At 37.5% G+C, this 21,636-nt stretch overlaps 1 long non-coding RNA gene across 1 annotated transcript; it reads right to left on the bottom strand.

Annotated features, from left to right (window-relative positions):
* Window positions 1-632: 632 nt before the first annotated feature.
* On the bottom strand, window positions 633-21,354 carry LOC109143575. Its single transcript, XR_002043832.1, has 4 exons — window positions 21,221-21,354; window positions 20,239-20,359; window positions 15,639-15,739; window positions 633-903 (listed from the first exon to the last, which is right to left on the bottom strand). It is a non-coding gene; the product is annotated as an uncharacterized LOC109143575 (long non-coding RNA).
* Between the last annotated feature and the right edge of the window lie 282 nt (window positions 21,355-21,636).

Genomic DNA, 21,636 nt, shown 5'->3' with positions numbered 1-21,636 from the left:
CTAACCAGAACCCGAACCCCCTAACCCTAACCCTAACCAAACCCAAACCCTAACCCTAACCCACTCTAACCCTAACCGGAACACTAACACCCTAAACCTAACCCTAACCAAACCCGAACCCTAACCCTAACCCTGCCCTGAAGATTTGTTTTATGCCCTTTCTGATCATTCAGAGATAATTAAAGAAACCCAGACATGTTCTACATTCAAATAATCTATATATGCAATTTTAAGAAAGGGAAGGGAGAACTAAACTGAAGAATTAAGATGGTTCTTTTTAAAGCCTATTAGCTTTTGAACCCATGTGCTGTTTTATCTGGGATAACTGCATGTTTATCCTGCAGGAACCACTTTATTCTTTTCCCTACAAACTCAAAAGTCATTAATTGACTTTTTAAAAAGTCCTCCTCTGAACCTGTGCAGTCCTAATGCTCTACAACAAATAGAGCTAAGCCATCTTTAAGTGAGATATTGAAGCGAGTCTGGGCATTACAATAATTTAGTTAGCTCTGTGCTGCCTTTGCTGGGCTAGTGCTGCTTTAGTACTGATATGTCACACTCCAGCCCATGGTAAGCAGGGGCCATGTTTTTATATACTCTTGCAAGGCAAGACATCTGAATAAGCAGCCTGAATTATCCTACTCCAAGTTAGTCCTTTTATAATCCGATATTAGCCTATAAAAGTGAGACTGGTGGAGCAGTATGCTCAGTTGATCTGAACACACTGATTTATACAAGTATAAAACCAGAAATTAAAGGAAAATATCCGTCTCAAATTCAATCTCTTACCTTACTGAAGTCTTTCTTGTTTCTTTCATCTAAGATGGATTCCTCACATCCTGAGTAACTTCTGTGTTCACGTTATGAAGCGGAGATAATGCAACGCTTCAAGTACAGATACGCCTATTAAACAGGATTTTTGAATTGCATGAGAAATGTTCAAATGGGAAAACTTTGCAAAAATGTTTTCATCCTCTGTACAAGCAAGAATATAGCATCTGCATGTCTTCTATATAACTCAGGCAACAATATCCTGGCAACCACATTTCAATGGAACAAATCCAGGTAATTAAAATTACTAGATCCAGCATCCATCTCTTGTTATCATCCCACTTGATAGGCCAGACTTACTCATTTGGGAAGCGATGGTCAAAAATCTGCTAGATGTAGTGAAGTGAGATGTTGTCTGTCTCTAAGCCACAGAGCCTTTAATTTTGTTTGCCATTGCCCATTTAGCCTTCTCTTTCATAGCACTATCTTCCCGAGAACTTCAAAAATGAACTCTACTGTTTTGTATGTTATACTTTGCAGACATCTGCATAGTTTGGTGGATTTCATTAATACTTCACTAATAACCCTGTCAAGCTTTGTACTTTCTGTATAAAGGCTAAAAGGATTAAATTCACTGCCCCAATAAAACCACTTAATGCATTACCATCCTCATCATGTCCACTCATTCATTTTAATAGATTCCTAATACCGTAAGTCAAAACCTTGGCTTCCACTCTTCTGCAACTGCACAGCCTAATCCCCCTGCAGAAGCCAAACTTCTACTAAATCATACCATGAGGCATGAGTTCAGTAATGAAGAGCTTTTGGATTCCCTTTATTTCAGTGGTCATGTGAGCAACTGCTCTGAACTGTATGTTGATGTCTGAAGATTTCAGCAGTGACACCATTCCTCTGACAGGGAAAATGAGGCAGGATGCTACTCTGCAGCAAAGTACAAATGAACAATTGTCAATCTAGATATCTTGGTCAAATACCTTGGTCAAATCAGACCTCAAACTCACCGTTGTACAAAGCAAAAAAAAAAAAAAAAAAAAAAAAAAAAGGATCTTGCATTTTGGTTTTTGGATGCATAAATGTAATGTATCTACATTCAAACTCATTATCTCTAAGATTTAATTCTCAGCCTTAGATACCATGCAATGATCTCACTGTCTGCAAAGAAACACTAGAAGAAATACTGTTCTTTCTGATAAGAAACAGGCTTTAAGGTGACAGGCACAACAGAGCTGGTAACCTACATAAATACTTTATGCTTCCTTGCACTGTATCACCCAACATTTACCCTCAATTCTAACCTGTTACAACTATCCTCTTCTCTTCCTAAAATGTAGCAACTTGATTAACGGAGAGGAAATTTCTGTTCTCACTGTTTATATCTAAGGTTGCTGGTCCTCCCACAATGATCCATTTAAGCAAAGTCAAATACCCCAGGGAAACACTTCAGGAAGTAAGGGGGAAAGAAAGAAACTAAATCCCTCTTTCGAGAAGATTGGCTCCTCATTCCCTTTCCCAAGCTTACCTTCATAGCCATAACTATCAAATTAAAATAGGTTTAAATGCACAAGGTGAAGCAGATTGTGTTCTCTTAACTATACTTTACCTGCTTAAGAGACTAGCCTAACACTACAGGTCTTGCATATGAACAAAATTTGGCTTTCAGATATGTACAAACCAGAGCCCTGCAGATACACAAAGATGCACAGTGCTGATTTTTCTTACGGAATCACAGACAAAGCATAGCTTTGGAACAGTCTGTCCACATCTGTCCACACACTTATTCTCTTTTCCTTTTCAAAATTCATTTTACCTTGCCAAGAAAGCAAAAAGATTTTCCCCTGTTTGATTACATGCTCAAACACTACCAGCTCACTTTCTACTGCCCAGTTACTGTGCTGAAACTGAAGATACAAGAGAAGGAGATCCTGAAAGTGTTTTCCATGCTTACAGCAGAAGAGAAAAGCACACACACACACACACCTCTTGATGCCCAAGTGGACAAAACACAACATGTGAACAGAAACAAAATACATTGCTATTAGCTTCTGCACAGAGGATGCCCTTTTAGCATTTGGAAAGGGCAAGAATATTTTCATTATGAATCATGAAGTAGAACAGCTTTTGCTACAGATTCAGAACAGCTCACACCATTTCATCTCTGTAAATACAAGGATTGCTTGAAATGGCTGAGATGTCTCATCTAAAGAGACTACAATGGCCTAGCAAAAAGGAATAGATGGAAGCTGAATGATTCCTTTTATACTTTTACAAGGCTAATTTTAATTCAGCTTTTAAAGTACTTGAAGATTTTTAAATTTTCTATTAAGCTGAATGAGGGTAGGTTTAGATTAGATATTAGGAAGGTATGTTTTACTGTAAGGGCAATGAGGCACTGGAGCAGGTTGCCCAGAGATGTTGTGGACTCCCCATCCCTGATACTCAAGGCCAGCCTAGATGGGGATCTGAGTTACATGGTCTAGTGGGAGATGTCCCTGCCCACAGCAGGGAGTTGGGATTAGATGATCTTTAATGTCCCTTCCAACCCAAAGGATTCTGTGATTCTGTGAGCTATCTTCATAGAGGCTACTAACACATATAATAGAGCCTGCACTGAAATGTTAAAAAAATTAGTTACTAAAGTCATACTAAATATGAGTGTGTTACACAAGGTTATGTTGAGTGTGCACAAAATATTTAAATTCTTTAACTACAGTTAACTAATCTACATAGCAGCCCCTGCAGCACAAAAATAATGAGCATTACTTAATGAACTTTCCAACTGCTGTTGAAATTCCAAAAATAAGGGAGCATAAACTTCCAGTCCAGGAAAGATTACTTATCTTCAGCATTTCAAATACCAGGCAAAGGCCAGTGAAAACTTTCAGCTGTCAGACTCAGTGATTAAAGTCACTGTGATCAATGATTACATATTAAACTTGCTGAAAGCTAAATTTATCAAGGTTCTCCTAAACAGCTGATGTAATACAGAGTATTTTGGTGGCATTGTTATAAAGAAGAAAGCAATGGATAAAAAGAAGGCACTTCAAGAGTGGTGCCCAGAGGTTTCAGGCAGTATCCACACTGCTAAGATGATTGACTTCTGTAATTAGAGTCAAGTGTATATTCAATAAATTAGACTTGAATAGTAAATTCAAGATGCAAAGGCTATTGTCTTTCTACTTCATGAAAAAAGGAGGAGAAAACACAAACATTTACTAACCACAAGCAGCAGTTTCCAGTCTTCTACCACTACATTCCTCTACTAAACTTCACTTGGATGAGAGCTCCAACCAGCAGCAATCAGCTCTGGCCTGTGTGTACACTTGAAACTGAGGCACATCTGCCTGTTGTTTTACAGGTTGTTCTGCCTTGAGCACTTCCAAAAGCAATCCTGAGAAAAGACTGAGCATGCAGCTGAGTCCTTAGGAAAGCAGTTACTGCTTCATCACCTCCCTGCAGTACTTGCATGTCTCACAGCAAGCCTGACATTCTTTTGAGACTATAAAAGGCAGCAGCAGATAAATTAATGGAATTTTTAGAACAGAGCAATAAAGTGCTTTGAAGTAGCAAGCAACTAAAAAAGGAAATCAAGCAGCCATTACATCAGCTGAATGACAAAAGCATCTGAGAATCGGCTCGAAATTCAATCTGCCATAATCTTATATGAAAACATTATTCATTGATTCTTAGGACATTTTAAACTTCTCCCAAAGACTTGGTTCACAGAAAAAGGTGTTATACATGAGTTTTATTATAGTTCAATGAATGATGAAATATCAGTGGTACCTCTTTGAGGTTTAAGCAGAGCAATTTTACCCCGCATGGTAGAATCTGTTCAGTTTCAGTATCTGTTTAGCTGTGGGTGAGCACATACTTCACCGTTTCCAGCAGCTGACCTGTGACAACTGCTGAGTGAGCCTTGAGAGTTGCTGCCATGTGCTCTTCAGCCTTCCTACCCAATGTCCGAACATTTCTGACCACAAAAGATGATTTTAGAGACTTTATATGTAGACTGTGTGGGTTCAGAGCCAGAAATAAGGAGCCTAAGCTCTACAACACCTGGCTTTTTGGCTTATACCATCCATACCACATCATATAGTCCTTTAATAACTGAATATCTCCAAATAAGCAGTTAAACATTAAAAAAAGAGAAAAAAAGCCAGTTTAACACATAAAAAATCTTCTAAGGGATGGGACAGCTACAATGTCACTGCACTAAGTAATTCAACTCATTCAACTCCAGATGTCTTCAAACCCATACCTTTCTCCTCATCTATCCCTCATATATTTAGCTGAAAAAAACACGATTAAGAGTTCTGATCCTGAATTGTTTCTCTAATATTGTCTGCCATCCCAAACAGCATTCAATTTCTTGATTTACATAATTCTTCATTGTTTCATCTATCTTTATTTCCTTTTCCTCAGCTTTCTGACTATTTTGCTCAGAATAACTAACTTTCCACTTTCCTGAATCACGATTTTCAGCTTTTAATTAGATAACTATTTTTCCAATTCAAAGTCTGCTCTCTGTTAAACTCAGAAATGTGACTTCTATCAGAAAATGTGAGAAATTGGTTTGATGCTTAGCAAATCTATCCCCAGGGGGCTAAAAGTTTGCTATACACAAAAGGAGCACTGACTGAAGCATATCTGAAGGCTGCCTGTTTCTTATATAGTGCTCTTCCAATGGTCAAACCATTCTACATGCTAATATATTGGTTTTTTCCACAGATCCAAAGCCAGTGAACAGATTGGGTGTAGTTACTGTGAACAACACCATACACATGGAAGCTTCATTTTAAGATAAAGGGAAACTGGATACCTGAGCATACAATGAAAAGTTATCCTAGAAATCTAAAGTGCTTGCTAAAATGCACTGTATTAGTGTGCTTCACACATTAAAACTGTACTATATTGTTACATTTTTCTTGCAAGGCAGAGAGAAATCAGAACACTCATTTATCATTTACACTTGTTGCAAGCCGATTTTACTGAAAACATACTCAGGAAAATAATGAGAAAATCACATGAAATTTACTTTGCACCCCATTTATGCCTCCACCAGGACAATCAGTTAATGCTAGAGCCCTTCTTTCAAAATGAGCCGAATTTTACAGTAGCAAACGCTTTGAAAATTCCATAGTGTGAAAAATGTACAGTGAAAAACACAAGTGCTGATAAACATGTCCTTTGTTTACAGTGTGAAAACAAGAGCTGGTCCCACTTACCTGCAGACTGCCTTTAATTCAAATGAAACCGAAAGACTCGATGAAGAAAGTGTTTTTAACAAGCATAATTTCTGAAAATACACCTACAGAGAACAGAAATATGAGACCTGTCTATCAGCTGGATTGTGGTGTTTGCTTTGGTTTTTGTAAACTCTGCTATTATGTGCTTCTGCCTTCTATTGATTTTACTTCCCAGGTTTACTCATGCTTCAGAGGACAATGATCCAAAAGTAATACAAGCACTCATTTAAGTACTTAGCACTTGTGCCAGAGTCCCAAGTAAAGATTTTCTTTTAAAAGGTGAGAAGGTCAGCTGTGTAAATCCTATCCAGCTGAAAGCTTAGGGAAGAAAAATGTTGGGCTGAGATGTTTTGGAAGACACTGATGTGATTAACAGAGCTTCTCTTTTGCCATGATGCAGGAAGAATTAAGCAAAACCAAAACCATGAAGCCACATGTAATTATTCCATTCATTTCCTACAAAACTTAAAATTTCAATTGCTTAAGAAGATTCCCAGGGATAGACAGGGCTGGGAAAGACTGGGAGAAACACAGGTAGAGGCCCAGCAAGTGCCATGAGACATGAACAGAGATTTCTGAAGGCTTATATAAGTTATTCACTCTTTCCTTTTAAACAGGGATAATACAAATCCAAAGCACTGGAAACAAACTTATCCTTGGCAATGGGTGACAGCGTGATGCCAGAAGAGTGGCTTTTAGTCGTAGTTGTTTATAAAACTCAGGGCACCAATATAAACTACACAACATATAAACACAAGTTTGCAACTGCACCAGTTAACATCTGCTTAAGAGGCTTTAAGCAAAAAAAGCCTTCTAACTAAAATTTTCTGAGGACCTAACCATACAGCCCTTGACTACTTTAAAAACAGGTTTTGTTTTAAGTTTGTGGGGGATACAATTATTACCAGTAGAATGCACTATCTGCGACAACTCTTTTGCCTGCTTAAAGTTGAAGGAATCATTGCCATGGTAAAATTATTGCCTTTCTCACCTGAACAAAAGCAGGTTTCATAATGACTCACATGTCATAATATAGTTAAGAAGTAGCAATCTTTTATTCCTGCTAAGACAGGACAGAAGTATTCCTATTCAAAGAATCTTTTCCTCTACTTGTTTTACATAGAAGTCTTTATACAAGTTTCAAATTACTTAAATTTCATGAGTGCTCTGCTCAAAACATTTCAGCACATCAGTAATTTCCAAATGTATTCATAAAGTTGCTTGCTTCCTTAACATATCATGGCTTCAATAAGGAAAATGAAACATCTTCTGTCCATTTCACTGGATGCATCATTCTTATTTAGTATACCTAAAGTCCTACATATTTATATATTTATCTGCTAATGTTTGTGTGGAAGACTTACTTATACATTGGTTCTACATTCTACCTGCTGAACATCTGCTCTCCTTCATCACTGCTTGGAAAGGATTTTGACCTTCATCAGGCATTGTGGAAACCTCCCTAAGTTTTTCACTATCAGAAAGTCACAGCTGAGCTCTTTGAAGCCTTTAGAGCTGAGTCTGCAGTTTTCCTTCTACTGCTTTAAATACTTCTCTTAAATGTTTTTACCTGGTATGAAATAGATATGACACTTCAGTTTGGATTTGGATTTATTTTGAAAACTAAAGTTCACATGGCCTGAAAAGATGGCAGAAAAATTATTCTAATTCATCACAATCTCAGTAATAATGGGATTTTCTGCTTTTCTTCTACATTGCTCTGACAAATCCTTTGTTAAATTTGATTTTTTTCAAGATTACGGCTGTATTTTGAGATCTTTTTTGCTGCATAAATAGAACAATCAATAAGCTTTTAATGAAAAAGTGTCTTATTACAGTATCTTCCTTCTCCCTGAAACATAAAACTGCTTATTTTACATCTAGAATGAGACCTTTGCTACCTTACAGGGGTCTTTCCAATGACCTATTTGTTATATTGTAGTTGATTAGACTTAATCCAGCACTACTGAAGTCCTTACCCTCTTGGTATTTGTGCACCAAGTCATGCATAAAGAGTTTTCTGGAGACTGAAGCAAATATCTGTGTCCCTTTGACAATGCATCTCCATTTTTTAAAATATTTAAACCAGCTTCACTTGGCAAAGCTATCTGCTTAATAATATTATTTAGGTCAATTTCTCTCAACTTATTCTTACTGACTAAATATATCAAGAGGGAGCGTTTTTAGACTGCCAGCTCTTCAGAACAGGAAAAGCATTAATTCTATAATGTCAGGAACAACAATGTTATGATCTTTGTGCCCTGCTGTTAATTAAATAAGGAGCACTGTCACAGAACACAGATGGGTAAGTATGATCATAAGTTAGCACTCTGCCTGTTCCTCCTTCTCCCTCCATTATTTATCGAAGTTGTTTGGATTTGTTTATGAAAAAAAGCAATGACAACAAAGTTCTATTTTTTTCCTGAAAATGACTGCAGAACAAGCTCACATTGCTTCCCTTTACGTTAAATATAAGCAAAGCTGAGGAGAACAAAAAGCCATCTCCATCAAAATTCAGACCATGTAATTTATCATTTGTGTATATCTGTCCTAACAGTACTTTTCCATCAAAAGCATTGTTATGATCACCTCATGTGCCAGAACAGGAAAGAGCAAGTATATCTTAATAATTTTTTCCCTTTTGACATTGCCCTTTGAAAGTTAAAATAACCAGTTTTCACTACTAAACACTAACATACAACTTCTATAAAATTAAGGAGAAAGTAATAAATTTATATGGAGGAAAGTTCAAATTTTGTATGTGCCAACATGTTATGGGGGTAATCCTAGATTTAAATGAAATCAGTGTAAATTTACAGCAGGAACAGACAGAGACACATGGATCCTGACTGGATGTAGGTCTCTTGCAGGTGAAGCAGAAGAGAAAGAAAGGAAGAAAAAATGATGGTACTTAGAAATTTCACAACTGACATTTTTGGATGTACGTAAGGCTGCTCAGACTTTACTGGAAAAAAGAAAGTAAGTGTTATTTATCCACCTTCACAGGGAAAATGCACATATCTGAGGCCCCATCCCCTTCAGTGATGCCAGCAAAAATTTTGCCATTGATTTTAGCAAGAGCTGGACAGAGCCTCAAGGGACTGATGACATGAACATGACTGTCCTGTTCCCAGCCTTATGCACAGTCCACAGTGAAAAGAAGGTCTTTCAGGATGATTTTTTCAAGAAGGAATGCCTGCATTCCCAATTAAATATTTTGACACTCATTCTGATGAATTTAGCAAGGAACGTTGCTATTAAATGTATTTTTCTCAACAGCCAGATCCCCAGATCAGCATTGTACTTTTTGTAATTATTATCAGCTATTGTGTGCAGCATTTCTTTCTCCCCTTGCCTTAGTTATGACTCATTTTCTCCTCATAAAAAATAGTGCAGTTAAACAGTTCATTAAGTTTCTCCCTTTGCTGCTTGAGATGGTTTTTATCTATCAAACTGCTTCCTTTAGAAAAACAGAAGCACATTTGTGTTCTATTGTGTGAATAGATACCTGTGCAAGGACAACTAAAATATAAGTGTAAAAGTGTGTTTTATCAGCTACAAATAAACTGTCTCAAATACCATTGTCATCACTATGGATTTTCGTTACACTTGCTGTAACATGATTGTATTGCCATAAAAAAGTCATCCATGCTAGCTACGACCAGGAGAAATATTATCCTGTTAAACAGCAAGAAAACACAGCTATAATTACTTCCTGGGAAAACAAAACCAACAAAAATATTTATGCCATAACAAAAAACCCAAACCAAACAGGAAGAAACAAAGAAATCAACCTTCTTTGTTATAAACTAGCAGTATCTGATTTCAAAAATCCTATTTAATTCTACTTGCTGTCCTTCTCTACTGGTTTGATACACAGAAAAATCCTTACACTGCTGTTTTACATTGAGTTACAAGAGCTCAAGTTCAAACATGCTACAGATTTTGCAGTTCAAATTCAGATTAAAAAGAAAAAAAAAATCAAACCAAGAAATCCAACCACACAACATGCTCCACTCCACCCCTCCCAACTTGTCTGGAAAGAACTGTCTCAGGAAAACTTGAGTGTAATAGGATTCCTTATACATCTGATGCTTTGCAGCACTCTTGCCAGACTGTTGAGCTCTTGGGTTTTGTTTCCTCTCTGGGTTTCATCACTGAAACCCAAATGCAGCCAACGGAAGAGTGCCAAGACAAAGGTCTTTTGGCTCATTCATTAGTACCCTGCTAAGTGGCAGTGTCAGGAAGTCTGCATGGGGTGGGAGGACAGGAGGCAGCAGTGGCAGGGAAAGAGCTAAGTATGAAATTAGGATGTGTTTACTTATCCCATTATGATAGGCTCCATTTACAAATGCTTAGTTCACTAAAACTTAGTTTCAACTCTAAACCAGTGAATTCCACACAGAAGCTTTAAAAATTGTCTTTACCAAAAAAAAAAAAAAAAAGAAAAAAATTGGAATTTAATCTTATTGCAATTTTTCAAAATTTTCTGTGATTTTTCTCTGTGTGTTGGTGGGGTTTGTTTGTTTCAGTTTTGTTTGTTTGTTGAATTGTGAGAATTAAACAACTGCTGAACACCCAGCAAAAGGAAAATGAGAATCAACAGCAGTCAGAGGACCAGAGGACCAGAGGACCAGGCTTGTTTGTCAATTATGATTTTAGAAGTTACTCCCTTTTATTTGAGTATTCCAGTGGCCAAATCATATAATGTACACAAAAGGTCACAGAAGCTTCTAAATGGATAAGCTGATGTCTTTCATGTGCCTTGTGGTATTTGGAAAACAACAATCTTCAGAACTTCTCAGCTGTAATTCTACTTCTCTGCATGTATCAATTATATTGTAAGTTGCTATTGTCACAAATAGCTTCTTCTCTGAGCATCTGTTGCTTCACCCACAGCAACTGCCTGCACACATTGCTCTGTCTGTGCTGCCAGGTGCTCTCATCATCTTAAAATCCTTGTCTGACAAATATCCTTGAGGATTGGAATTACATGATCTTTAAGGTCCCTTTCAACTCAAACCATTCTATGATTCTATGATTAATGAGAATTCTAGATGTCTTTCCCTACAGAGAACACAGTCATCTTTACTAGACCTGCTGGTATTTTGGACTTGTACTCCATTTCCTATACAGGAGATATTTTATTACACTAAATGGTAAGTTAGAGGGACACAGCCCTCAGGTAGGCCAGCACTTCTCTTGCTCTCTGAATGCCTTCTTTTTTCATACATTTCAGTCTACTAAGACAAAATTGCTGTAAGCTTCTTTTTGTAAAGTTTGAATAAGTTGGCCTGGCCTTAAGCTTTCATGGAAGCATTACGATTTTTCACTGTGTGCTGTCAGAAGTTTTTGATCTTGCAAGTCACACCTCAATATGTTTGAAAACAATTTTATTTATATGTAAACACCTTGAAAATGCTTTGCACTGTGATCTACAACAGTACATAATTCTCTGGACCATAACAGTTCAAAAGCAAACCTACCGGCTCTTTCTGCACAGTCAATAAAAAGCCAAGGAAAAAAAAACGTGCAAAACCCAAAAACCAAAGCCAGACAGCTCCCAAACATACTTCCACTGATTTTTAAGATGTAACATGGGGCAAGACAGTCTGAGACAAGCATATATATATATATATATATATATGTATAACATTTGCTTTCTATTATTTTCATGCAAACATGAAGTTTACAAGAACAAAATGAGTATGGCAGACCCCATTTAAGAACAGAGGTCAATTTCTAGGCCTAAGATTCTAAAACTGAAGACTTCAGCTTCCCAAACACATCTGACCACTATAAAACAAGGCAAAGGGAGTCAATTTTGGATCAACAACAAAACTGGCTCCATCACCTGCCTGGAGCTTTCATTTTTTGGGAGGCTTTCCTCACCACCTCCATCACTCACATATACAAGGTAGGATTTCCTGTGTTTTGCCTGCCCACAGGAAACCAGACTCACCCTGTTACTGACTTCTTGTCCCTTTCTTCCCTCCCACCCTGTTACTGACTTCTTGTCCCTTCCAAACCTTCTGGATCTGGGACACAAACTCATTTTAAGAAGCTGCATTTCTTCAACCACAGTCAGCCTCATTCCTCAGACCTGACCTAATGAGGGGATAAACATGGTCCAGACACACACTCCAAGAGATGCCACCACACTCTCTATTCCATGCTGCTGGCTCCAGCTCTCGCCAGAAAAAGCAGCTGCTTGTCACTTCCTACCCTCCAGCACAGGCCTTGGCTCAAAGCCACCCTCAAGTAAAAAGTCTTGCATTTGTAAATGGATTTAACAAACTGCTTAGCGATTCATAAGCATAACAAGAAGGTGCAACATCTAAACAAACAGCACAGAATTTCATCCATTTCCTGGTGGTTTTCTCCCCCTCCTCTGCTCAGTAGTAGGTTTGTATTTTACAAATGAATACACTGTTTCCTTGCAGCACTGCATATAACATCGTATGCAAGAATTCTACAAAGTTGACAAAAGCTTGTGAATATGGTAATAAAAATCTTAGTATTTTTGTAGTCACAGCAAGACAACATTGACATTGCTGCTTATTGAGCATCCAGCTTAGTTCATGTGTGCATTTAAATTTTAGGGGCTGCAGTAAGTTGCCATACAGTCAACAGCATTTAAATCCCATGTAAGCCCTTTTCTCATTCAGACTGTAAAGCATCTTGTATTCCTAATCTTGCCTCCAAAATATTAACCCTTTCCATTACATATAACGTTTTACATACACACTGTATGGAGCACAGAATCATAGACCCATTAACATCAGAAAAGACCCCCAAGATCATCAGGTACAACCTTTTACTGCTCACCACTGTGTCAACTAGACCAGAGCACTAACTGCCACACCCACTCTTTTCTTGAACACCTCCAGGGATGGTGACTCCACCACCTCTCTGAGAAGCCCATCCCACTGCTTAACAACCCCTTCTGTGAAGAAATTCCTCCTGATGTCCAGCCTGAACCTTCCCTGGTGCAGTTTGAGGCCATTTCCTCTTGTCCTGTCACTGGCTGTCTGGGAGAAGAGACTGACCCCCACCTGGCCTTTCAGGTCATTGTAAAGAGTGATAAGGTCCCTCTAAGCTTCCTTTTCTCCAGGATAAACACCCCCAGCCTCTCCTCATGGGAATCTCCAGACACTTTCCCAGCTCCGTTTCCCTTCTCTGGACTCGCTCCAGCCCCTCAATGTCTTTCTTAGGGTGAGTGGCCCAGAACCAAACACGGCGCTTGAGTTATGGCCTCACCAGGGTCAAGTACAGGGGGACAATCACTACCATGGTCCTGCTGGCCACACTACTGCTGATACAGGCCAAGATGCCATTGGCCTTCCTTTTGAAAATATAGCCATAAAAGCAATTTATTATTTCTTAAAAATAGTTGAATGAATGAATGAATGAATAAATGAATGAATTAACGGCAAAAGGCTTGCTTCCTTCCATTATACAGCTGCTCTGTCCACATATCCCTAGTAAGAGAACCCATAGATAATCCACTATAACCATTGCCAGTCTTTTGAAAAGAAATGGGAAGTTCCTACCAATTTTGTTTCCAGATCAGAGGTAGAGCATCCTTGTAAAGCTCCTCTTATGATACTGACCATATCTGTTTGCTTTTATAAAATTCATTATAGATGATTAGCTGCATGGATTTGGGAAGATACACTACACACAATTGTTTTCAATTCCAAGAATTCAAGAAACACTGTTTAAAAGTGCCCCTACAAGTGTTTATAAGAAATTCCCTTCCATCACCCTTTCTTTTTTCTTTAGAGTTTCAGAATAAATTTGGGGAAATGAAGAATTTTAAATTCATTCTAACTTGTTCCACAACGTACAAAGCATTTATACAACCTTGACATAAATCCCACTGATTTTATTTTAAACAGATTTTTTGGAACTAAATTCAGGTTGCCTAAACAAGAGCAGCACCTTGGATGTCATCCTTTTTTTGTGTAATAGCAAACTTAAGACTTCCTTGAAAATTCTTAAGGAAACATATGGATAATTTCACACAGAAGTGTCACAAACCAAAGCCCTACAGAGGAAAGTAAAAATAAACAATATCCTCTTCTCTTCACTCATCCCATTAGAATAGCAACAGGATATAAACAAAGCAAGAGAGTAATTGGTCATCCTGATGGTAAAAGTCAGCAAAGAATTACAACTTTACAATATTATGGTAACAGAAGAAAATCACAAAACTCCACTCTAATTTGCTACAAAGGTAAAGTAAAACTTGTCTTATAAAACTAGACAATGATGTGCAATTTCTACCTTTTTTTTTTTAAGACTATACACAATAGAATCTCATTATGCAAGTCCAAAATTGCTTGGCAGCGATTTGAGGGCAATGTGCTAGGGTTTGTGGTGAGGGGAGGAAGAGAAACACCAAAACACAGGATGTTACATGAAGGATCTGTAGTGCTATGTGCTTGATTTTAATCAGTCAGGGTAACATTGACATCACATAGTCCTGACTAAAATCACTACTTACTGCTTTGTAAGTGTAGTACCTTTCTCTTGAAAGCACTAGGAATCTGTGCCTTTTGCAGTCTGCCATGTGTAACTCAGCTGAGTCCCACATAATTTCATGTATCTCACCTTCTAGTGACTGGAGGATCCAATGAGTGACTTTGAATTCCTTTTCACCAAGAACACCCCAAACACTCACTGCAAGCAGCACTGCCAGCAAGAGTGCCAAATGTGCTGTTGTTTACAGTAGTCGTCACCACTGTACCCCGGGAGGGTTACAGTGAGGAGGGAGGAGAGAGCAACCCTTTAAACAAAGGCCATTCATAACTTCCACATTTTTAAGGTTTGGTCAGTCCCTCATCATTCTCCCCTGTACCCCTTTTGAGCTACATTTTCTGCAGGAGATATACAGGTTTACAGTGGGAGCCCTTCCCACATTGGCACTGCTGTGACTGCCCAGCTGTGAATTTTTGTTGTTTAAAGCCCATTCTACAGTCTGCGCCAGCATTCAGAAAAGACAGTGTTGTCATTAGCAGTTGTCCTAAACTGATTTAAAGTGTGCCCCAAATCTTCCACATCATTCAAAACTCACTACACAAGCACTTTCTTACCTCCATGCCACCATCTTCCACCACACTCAGCCATCACATTACCTTCACAGATGGTCATGCCTACCTCTGTTTGACAGCTTGTATTACTCAGCTGTGTTTAATAGCAATCTTTAGTCTTGAAATAAAACAGAAAAAAATAAAAGCTTTGCTGACACCACCTAAATGAAAAATAAAGAGATCTTCAGCATTTTGAAACTAGGAATATTGCAGAATTTTTAAAAGTATTGTTTTGTTGGGTTTTTTTAAATACCATTCTAGTTGGGAGTATATTTTCTGAATTTATATTCTTCCTACATGGCAAACATTCCCATTCATCAAAGATAAAAACTAATTTTCAGTGATCAACATATCCTGCCTGCTCGTTTGGAGCTGCCTCCAACTGTTACACCAAGGAGACACTTTAACAGTGACAGAAAGATCCGGCTGGTGCTGCTCCAGGAACCGGAGGCACTGGAGAGCACATAATTACTGCCCAAGTTCTGACCACAATCAAAACACTCACCATACCCTGGTTCTGCTGGGTGCTGATAACAGAGCAGTTCCACCTCACCCCTGCAGCCCTCTCTAACCTCCAGGGAATTCCACACCAGCTGGTATTGAATCCTGCAAGGATAGCACACAGCAACACTCATAACTGCCTGTGGCTCATGAGGCCATTTGCCTGTTAAAACTAATTTGTTTGGAGAGCTGCCAGGAATCTAAACTGACATTTCACTAACCCCACTGCTTGTGTTAAAGGGGCAGCTCAGCATCTGAGAGAGGCTAAAATTTTAGCTAACCAGCATTCAAATACAGTTGATTTAATTGAGAAGGGAAAGTGCTTTTAAGAGGCTAACAATATCTTTAGGAGCTGTTCTAGTTTGAAATCCATAGGGATAGGCACACATTTGTTTACTCTAACAATACCTTGAGCATTCACTTCTCTTAGAGTGAAAAGACAATTAAAAAAAACAGATGTTACCCTTTTTAGTAGTCCTATTTAATATGTCAAATACATTATTTTGTCTGAATAAATATTGTAACTAAGAGTTTGTCCAAAGAAAAGGGTGAAAACTAGACAGAGATGTAACAGCATTGCTTCTCAGACTGAAGACAGTAGTGAAACATTTGCTTTAAGGCCATTATACAAATTATTGGTGCATCCCAGTGGTTTCAGGAAGTATCAGAAGTTCTTTAATGTGACATGAGTGTCAGTGAACTCCCTAAAGTAGCACTGTGTTTAGTATTTTATAACAGACATTTGTTCCTCAGCTTGGAAGTCTACAATTTCGTCACAAAAACACTCTTGAAAAGCACTGCAGAATTGGATAAGCTAAAGGAAAATGCTGTATCCTACAAAATTCAACAGTTTACCATTTTAGCCAATAAAATTTTAGCTAGTATAAGCAACTAGACTGAAGAAAGGAACTGGAATTAATTCAAGTCATGATGACAGGCTAGGACCGTGTTTATATTAAAACAAGAAAAAAATTCCTTAATAAAACTCACTGATTTGGAGAAGCCTCTGCTTTCTATAAATCTATCCACACATTCAATACAACACCTTTTGAAAAAAAGGTTTAAAACATGAGAGCAGTATTCACTTTTGTAAATTCTTCCTGCTGCTATCTACCTCAGCTCTCCAGTAAAGTAGTTGGAAAGAAATAAAATCATACTGATGAGTAAGAAATACTACAGAAACCATAATTTAAAAAAAACCTCATCAATCAACCATATGCTGCTTCAACAGCATCTACATTGATATTGCCATGCTGGTAAATCTTGCCTTACAAAAGTAACAAACAAGATACTCATAGAACTAAGGTATTTTGTTATGCTTGCCTATCATTATTAAAGCTGAGGAGCAATCATTTTAAAAAAACTATTTATTGACTTTGGAAACAGAAATGGTTACACAATTTTTTTCTAGTCTTACTCATACAAAATAACTATGCTTCAGCTCTGGGCATGCTCTGCATCCAGCCTCACAAACGGCTATAAAAGTGGTTTGGAGAAAAACTGAATCTGATTGCAGTTTGTTACAGACGATCCAACAACATAGACACATTACCATGGCCATATTAATTGTATCTAACTTTGAATTTGGCTCGCTGAGGCAGGGATTGGCCCAATGACCCCCAGAGCCCTTTTCATTGTAAACTATGCTGTGATTCGATGAATGGAAACTGAAAACACATGGCAACACCTCTTTTTTTTTTTTTTTTTAAGTCAATGTATTATTATTCTATTTATAACTCAATAGTGCCCCCTGCTGATGTTTTCCTGCTTGGCTATTTGTATGGAAAAAGTGAGGGTATGTTATGGGAATGTGTTAACACTTTTCCTGCAAATGAAGGAAGGAAAATTGCAGAATGTTCTTGTTTCATATTCAGTCAGCACAGGGCAGAGAATGTAAGTGATCAACACCTTTACCAGGTCAGTTTGGAAACTGTCAGGATATTTAAGGTCAAAGCAGCTCTCTTCTCCCTCTGCCATTAAAATCCAGGATACTTCACAGCAGCCTTCAGAGATACAGAAAAATCCTACCCAGAACACATAAAAACCTCCAAAAAGAATTATCAGCCTTCCCTGCTACAAAAATAGAAGGTGTATGCAGGTAACTTGAAGGAGGAGATTTAAAAGGATATGATAGAGCAACCTCTCAAACCTGGAATATCAGAATTAGCAACCATTCATCTTCAGCCGCCTGAGCTGTAGTTTTACATATACAAAACTGTGCAAGTGATAGAAAAAAAAATTATTATAATCCCTAGTAAGGAGAGGATTTTGGTGTAATTTATTGTCATCAGCCTTGGCAGAGTGTACTTAGGAAGGCAACATCGGAACGGTTTTTAAGACACAGTTAAAAGGGATGTATATACAAAACAAACATTACAATACACAACAGAAAGGCAGCTTGTCCAAACACTTGTCAGGATTATGACTGGCTATTTTAGAAGTCTCTCAGTTGTGTGAGAATTAAATTTTATTAAAACTGCTATAAAGGTTTGCAAAAGAGAGTCGATGTTCTCCCTTCAAAATTTTCAGTCTACTTAAATTTAATTTCTAGGCAAAATTATTCCTTTTTCCAATTTTTAGACTAATTTCCAAGCTTTGAAGTGCTCTGCAGAAGTGTTTTCTCTTATTTTAGACATCATTGCTAAAACCAGCTATTTTTTCTTTTGTATTCCTACAGCCTCAATGGCCAGCAAGAGTTCCTGCTAAACTGACTGTATTCCCTAGTTAATCAGGAATAATAGCCTATTAGCAATCACCATGATTGAACTTTTCTGAGGGCAAGTTATACAAGTATTTTCATAATAGAGGTAAGATACTAGGAAAAATATTTGCAGAAATGACACTGCCGTTCACACGTACATGAACTCAAGGATTTCATGTATCCTTCATAGTGTTTAAATACCTTTCATAAACATCTGCTTGCAAAGAAATGGTCTGTTTACATGCCCATGGAAAATAAAAATTACACTAAAGAAAGGTAAACCCCCATCTTTTTCTGTGTACTGATGAATGGGACAGAACAGCAAGGGAAATTCAGGCTAAACTTTCTGAAAAAATCCAACAGCAAAGTTAAGCAATGAAACTGATGACCACAAGGGTTGAAAGGTTTCCATCACTACAGTTTCAAACAGATAATTATCAGTATTGTATTCCTTAGGTACAGCTACTGCACAAAATACACAGATAAATTAAGAAAGAGACCTGTTTCTTTAAGATTATATTAGAAAACACAATGACCCTTGGCACTGTTAAAAAATGACTCAATGTTAGAAGAACATCTGAGTAAAAATGGATGAATCTGGTTTGTTGTTTGAATTGCATTATATTTGATTAAGACAAAGGAATTATGCCTAAACTAGTTAAAGGTGTTTCTCTTAGAAGTTTTGTGTTTCCAGCACATTATGAATTACCATACATGCACCCTGAAATTACAAAATAATCTGCTAAGGTGCAAAGGAGAGCCCAGTGAGATAACAAGGAGTCACTTGTGAAAGCTGTACCTCCCTTCATTTGAATGGTCTGATCTGTATGCATGTATAGTCACTTGACTGGTATAAATAAACTTTTACTCATACTTGCAGAGGCAACATAGTCTTGAGAGTTTCTTTACTGGCTTCTGAACCAACAGAATTCTTGACTGAGTTCCAGCAGTAGCTCTCTTAGTGCTAATGTGCAAGCCAGAAAAAACACAACTTGACTTTACTTCGCAGGCTGAGCTTGCAGCTAGGAATGGTTTTATTTATAAACATCCTGAAGCATGGATGGCAATTCCAGCAGCAAGGGCTACAAGGCACTAACAGTACCTGACTGCTTTGGCAAGTGAAATCAGCTCAGAACTCCAGGCACACATGCATGAGAGACAATGATTTCATTCCTTACATTATTCCATCTTACTCAATTTGGAGATGGTAGATATTGTTCTATTAAGCGCAAATCCCAGAATTTCCAGGCAGTTCACAAGACAGCATTTCTAGTGTAGCAGCTTGCTACTGCTGTGCTTAGATTCCATTAACCACATGGATCAAGAATACTAAAGCCAACATCTCCCAGTATAACCACCATGACTTATCAGGGAATACCAGTTTTAGAAGATGCTGTGAGAAGGGGAAAGGAATCCCTGAAAACCTACAGCTGTACTTTTTTTTTCTCTAAGTGTGGTTACCTGCTCCTGGGAAGTTGCATTTTACAGGTACTCAGTTAAGTTACTTTTAAATGAATACTTCTTGCTGCTCACACACCACCATTATCCCCTTGCCACATGGCTGTAGACGTTGAGCAAGAATATCTATGCAGAGCAATACCTGGAAATAGGCTCCAAATGATCTAGTGAACCATTCCTCAGAGTACCTCTTCCCCTGCTACATGGCTTTAGAAGTTGAGCAAGAACATCTACTCCGAGCAACATGTGGAAATAGGTTCCAAATGATCTAGTGAAACATTCTTTAGAGTACCTCCTTGCATCTTAAAATAACTTTTGCTTCTGGCTGATAACATTTACTGGTTCTCTTCCAATGTGAGGCCTTAATTCAAGAAGATTGCCAGGCTTCTGCTTAGTCCAGAATCAATGGCTCTACTTGCACGGATCAAGTTAATTGCAAACTCACGTGTTGATAGGAGATATGAAAACAGGCTTCAAGCATGGCATCCATCCACATCACTTCTCAAATCACTGAACAAAATGTCCCTGGCCTCCCAAGCAAAATGTGGATATAAACACATCAGGTGCTAGGCAGAAACACAAAACAGACATTTCTTAAATTAATAGCTAGATACACAGTGTGCTATTACATTGGAGTTTTAAAGTAATCTGATTAATGTTTTTCATCCACAATGTAAGATGATAAAAAATAGTTTTGCATTATTAGCAAGATGCATGTTAAGACATGACATAGAATCATTGGCATAAAGGCCAAGTTTTAACAGTGCACATTTTCTTCCCAGGATGAAATAAATTATATATAATATTCCTACTTTACAACTTGTAATTAGATCCAGTAGAATATTAGTTTCCATCTTGAGTGGGAAAGAAATTATAATTATTATTTTTCTCTCCCATATAAAGATTTATTGTCTTTTCCCTGGATCAGAAGTTATTAGTGTGCCCAAGAAAAATTAATGACTTCTATCTGAAAAGTAAGAGATGTTAATGAAACATTGGGGACGAGCAAAATTAAAAGTAAACACACTGATGAGAACATAAAGTAAACCTTAATAAAGTCCCAGCATCTCTGATAATTAATGCTGTGGTTATGAGTAAATATTAGTTAAGCTATAGCTATGTATTCCAGCAGGGCTTCCAATAAGGTAAAGGAAAACACCCATGAATTCTCAGTTAATGAGTAGGTAAATAGATAGAAGAGTTAGATTACTTACAGTTTATTATTTTAAAGGTATACAAAATATACTGATCAATTAAAAAAAAATCTTAAAAGGTTGGGGAATAAGTTTTTAATAATTTTAAGAGTTTACTCAAAAAACTATTAAAGACAGGTGGGGTCTCCTGTTTATACCTTAAACTTTACCTATTCAGATCATCTACACAGGCAGGACATCCAAAGCATTAATGAATTAAAATATAAATCCTACCCAGGTTATGCAACATCCAGGACATTCATCCTTGTGCTCACGCAGACTTGGGTTTTTGCTCTCCAGGTTTTCAGGAATGTTAGAAATAGGCTTTATATTTCCAGCAGATTTCTGATTGATGCAAAACAGATTCATATCAACTTTACTGGTTTTTAACTAGATCAGTGGATATTTGCATTCATAGGCTATTGAACAGATCATCCTGATCTCATCTGGCAGGATAGAGCTCTGCCCACAAAAAGTAAGGATGTTGATCTGTTTAAACATTGTCACTTTCAGTGCTTAAATGAAAGTAGAAAAAGTTCTGTAAGAGAAAAAAAATAAAGGAGACATAGAAAAAAAACTAAATTATCAGAGAAAGTATTTTGGATGTTAAATACATGAAAATCAGGGTTTTTTTCTATTTAATTCCTATG

Source organism: Corvus cornix, chromosome 5 (assembly GCF_000738735.6).
Source record: "Corvus cornix cornix isolate S_Up_H32 chromosome 5, ASM73873v5, whole genome shotgun sequence".
Classification (NCBI taxonomy): domain Eukaryota; kingdom Metazoa; phylum Chordata; class Aves; order Passeriformes; family Corvidae; genus Corvus; species Corvus cornix.
Note: the sequence above shows the minus strand (reverse complement) of the source record. Positions and strands in the feature narration are given on the sequence as shown.